Consider the following 4,317-nt stretch of genomic DNA (forward strand, 5'->3'; position numbering starts at 1 on the left):
ATGCCCAGCGGGGAGGACTAGGGCCACGGACGCCACCGCCTGCCTGCTGTGTCGATGCCTCCGGGCTCCGGCCTCCACGGATGGACCCAAGACTCGCAGAGGCCTCCCGGTTCCGGGGCGCCAGAGCGTCGTGGTACAACGAGGGCCACCGATTGCCCCGCGCAACGTGGGCGGGCGGGCGGGACCACGCGACCCCCTCCCGCGGGGGGGCGGTGGGGCCCGCGCGCGCCTCCCACGAGGCCTGCATGTTCGCCCCGGTTGCTTGCTCGCCTCGCCCAGTGCTGTGCCCGCCTGACTCGTCCGGGTGGGGGTCCGCACCGCAGGTCCGGTCTATGGTTGGAGCCGCGAGCTAGGGGCCCACGCCATCCCGCGCCCGGGACATCCGGACCCACCGGTGGGCCCCCTCCCGTGGTAGGCGCCCACGCAGGGTTGCCGGGAAAAAGGAAGGGGACGCTGGCGCGTCACCCCGTGGGCCCGCATCCTTCCCCTTTCCTCGCCAACTCGCCGCCGTGGCGTGCGGGCGCGCGGCGGCCAAAACTGCGCGCTGGCGGTGGCGGCTGATCAGATTCAGGGCTCTCTGATTGGCGTGGCGCCCGCCGGCCGCCGGTGATCGATCGGGTCGGAACGGTCCAGACTCGAGAGCCCTTCACAGGAAACCAGAGCGGCGGTGACGACTGGTGAGGCCGGAAGAGCAAAGCAAACGATGGCACGAAACCCGTGCACCGTTCTCTCGTCTCTCCTCTCCCCTTTTTGCGTAGGTTTCTTGTTCCGGGGGACGGTGTACCGTAAGCAGGACTGGATTTTCGGGTCAATCCTGCGCGGCTGGCGCCCAAAAGCCTTTTGCTTCCGTGCCTGTTGCGTGCGCGTCCGGTTTGCTAGCTAGCGAGCGACCCATTTCCGCATGCACGGCTCTTCCCAAACCAAATCTGATTTCTGGCCGTGTCTATCGAAGCGTGATGATGGCCGGATGGCCCTCGCCCCTCCTCCTTTTCCTTTCCTTTTTTTCGAACTGATGTTTCCGTCGAGTTTGATTGCTGAGGATGTCTGCTGAACTGTGCGGATGTAACTATTTGGCGGCAGAAAAAGGACCTATAGCTACTAGCAAGCGATATGGTGGTGACGGAGGATGACCGACGACGACGAATACAATATATTCACACGCAAAAAAAAATATTCCAGTTTTTCTTTAAACATTTCCTCTAATAAGAAAGCTTTTCATTTAAAAATTTACACAGCAATATACGTACGTGGGGCAGCATGACCATTACGGCCACAGTACAGCGACAGTAAAAGCCCTGCAGTACTTGTAGATTGCGCGAAGATCCGTGGGCTACGGCTCTGATGAATCGCTCGTGTCCTGCCGTAAAAGTGGCTCTCGATCATAGCTAGGCCTTGGCTCATCAACCCTGCGCCGGTCGTACAAGAAATTACGCGCCTGTCCTCGCCAGTCGCCACTCACTGACCAACCATTGTAGCAGAATTTAATACGGATCGAGTACCCTTGAAGTGAGCACAGACCGAGTAGTGTCTCCACGTACCTTACCCTGTCCTCGCTTTCCTTTTCCAGAACTGTTCGAGTTACCGGTCTCTGCTAGAGGGCTAGAGGCTAGAGGAGGAGCAGGAAAATTACCGGCCGACACATGCCTGCGCTTGTGCTAGGTACGTACAGGTACACAGTACTACTGGGGATGGTATACCGTATACTCTGGGCCGTTTGCTTCCCTTTGCTTATTTTTAAGCAAGTGTCACATCAATGTTTATATACTAATTAGGAGTATTAAACATAGATTATTTACAAAACTCATTACATAAGTGGAGGCTAAACAACGAGACGAATCTATTAAGCCTAAAGTAATCCATGATTAGCAAATGTTTACTGTAGCAACACATTGTCAAATCATGAACTAATTAGGCTTAATAGATTCGTCTCGCCGTTTAGCCTCCACTTATGTAATCGGTTTTGTAAATAGTCTACGTTTAATACTCCTAATTAGTATCTAAACATTCGATGTGACGGGTGCTTAAATTTAAGCAAGTGAACCAAACCAGGCCTCTGCTTCTTTGTACTGTACCGGTAACTTTTCTTTTCCAGAGGATCTAATGCTGCAGCTCTTTTACAGCATGATCGCGTCGCATGCACGTACGTGAAATCATATTACCTTTATTTACCACTTTCTTTGTGGGAGTGTTTTGACGGGGAATAAATGCCAGCAGGTCCATGTGAAGAAAGCAAATTTGCGTTCCAGAATTGATGTGAAGGACGAAAGGAAGCCATATGTTGGTGCATCTACGATGCTACTGGTAGACTACACCAAAGTGTTTGCAACATTATTCTACCTACTACATGTTGCATTTCCATTGCACGGAACTCTTTTCACGGGAAAAGCGCATTTATTTTACAGCATATATGCAGGTCCCCATGCATGTAAACTAGCATGGTTTTTTATCTTCACGTATTATCGTCCTCCCATATAGTGATTCTTTTTTTAAAAAAAAGAGACGTTGCATCTGATGCAAGTTTTACGTCAACGTTAAACTCTTCAATCAATCAGCTTTCAATAAAAAAAAGTCGGTTAAAGAAAAAGCTATTGCATAGGAGTAGGTACCCCTTTTTTTGCATGAGATCTCAAAAAGGTGTCACTTGAGTCTTCTCGATAAAAATCAAGCCTAGGATATGTTTCAAATGCAAGAATTTTATTAGAATCCTGGAAAAGAAATCAAAGTACAGCTGAAGTCCATCACCTACCGTTCAGTAATAAATTTCCACGGTGCACGCAGAGCCTTAATTTCAATATGAGATATGCGGAAAAATCCTTCGTAAGATTCGCTCCCCGATACATAAATTCAAGAAGTTTCACACATGTGCATGCCTATGCTAAACCAATGCTGCATGTATAAATTAGTAAATTACATTGAGGTCATTGGAATTAAATTCCATTCTAATAATCATAATTTAGACACAAATTAATTAAGCTAATATAATTGTATGTGGAATATATTTGTATATTATTGTTGGCGATATGGGAGAGATACTTATGTGCTTTATGTGCTGCACTTCTACTATAGGGAAGCGAGTTCAAGAGTGTGCTATAAGAATTGAATTCCATTCTAATAATCATAATCTATAGAATCAATTTCCATCTCCCACCCCATGAATTTAAAATAGGCTTATATCTAAACTTTGGAAAGTTGTGGAATGCCACATTCCAAGATAAATTAGTCTACTCCATTAAGTAGATTCCAATTCCTTAAAATGAAGGGATCCAAACGGGGCCTGAGTGTTTCTGTGCTTGTACGTGAAGTACTTCTCTTTGTGTTTCTACAATTAGTAAGTTGCTAAGCGGGCACGCAAACACGACTTTATTTTCAAAATAGATTAAGGCCCTATTTAGGAGGATTTCTCCCAAAAACGGCTTCACCGGTGAATCCAAAAATAGTGGTTTCACCCGGCTTCTAGTTCATTTTAGCCTCCACTTCACGCTACAATGCCTTATTTTGCGTAAAACAGGTGAAGCCGAAGCCAGAATAAGCTCTACCAAACACGGCCTGAATATGCAATCCTTAAAAAAAAAAAGCATCCACACCTGTACGTGTATAAGAAGTACAGTACAAGTAAGCTGGCTTGTACTAAAAGGTGGCTCCACATAAAAAGCACCCAGAGCTGATCGATCGACTCCAATGACTGTGTTCACAATAATGTATCCTAGGTCAATTCCTATTTTATGCCTGCGCCACTCCTAATCAGACCTAGCGTCTTTTGTTAGAACACAAACTGAGCCGCCGCAGGCAGGCAAGATACGATGAGAGACAAATTTATGGACCGGGGCATGTGCGGTTTCCCCTCCGGGCCTCACACGCAGGGACAAGCGCCCGATCGCCTCACCACGTGCGCCCCCCGATTTAGCAACCGCGACCGCTGAGGCTTCCTCTCCTCTCCTCCTCTCCATCGCCCACCGAACACCACGCCGGCCTGCTGTTCCCGTCGTCCCCGTGTACTCGATCCCCCGCCGCGCAAACGCAAAGCCAAGGCCCAAAGGGGGCGGTGTCTTTGCCCTGGAAGCAACCGGTGGGGGACGCGCGATCCGGCAGGGGGGTTGCCGCGCCGGCACTGCACCCGGCCTCTCCTTTTGGATCAGCTTTCGCCGCGGATTTTTGGTGGCCGGCGCTGGCTTCTCTCGCCGTGCGCGGCGAGCGGAGTAGATTTGGCATGCCGCGCGCGCACGGGCTCGGGCTCGGGCCGCGGGTCGATCGCCTGGTGGTGGTGGTGGTGGTGGGTAAAAGCTGGCGCCTGAGGAGGGAGGGATGCGTGCATGCAAA

Source organism: Setaria italica, chromosome V (genome assembly GCF_000263155.2).
Source record: "Setaria italica strain Yugu1 chromosome V, Setaria_italica_v2.0, whole genome shotgun sequence".
In the NCBI taxonomy this organism is placed as follows: Eukaryota; Viridiplantae; Streptophyta; class Magnoliopsida; order Poales; family Poaceae; genus Setaria; species Setaria italica.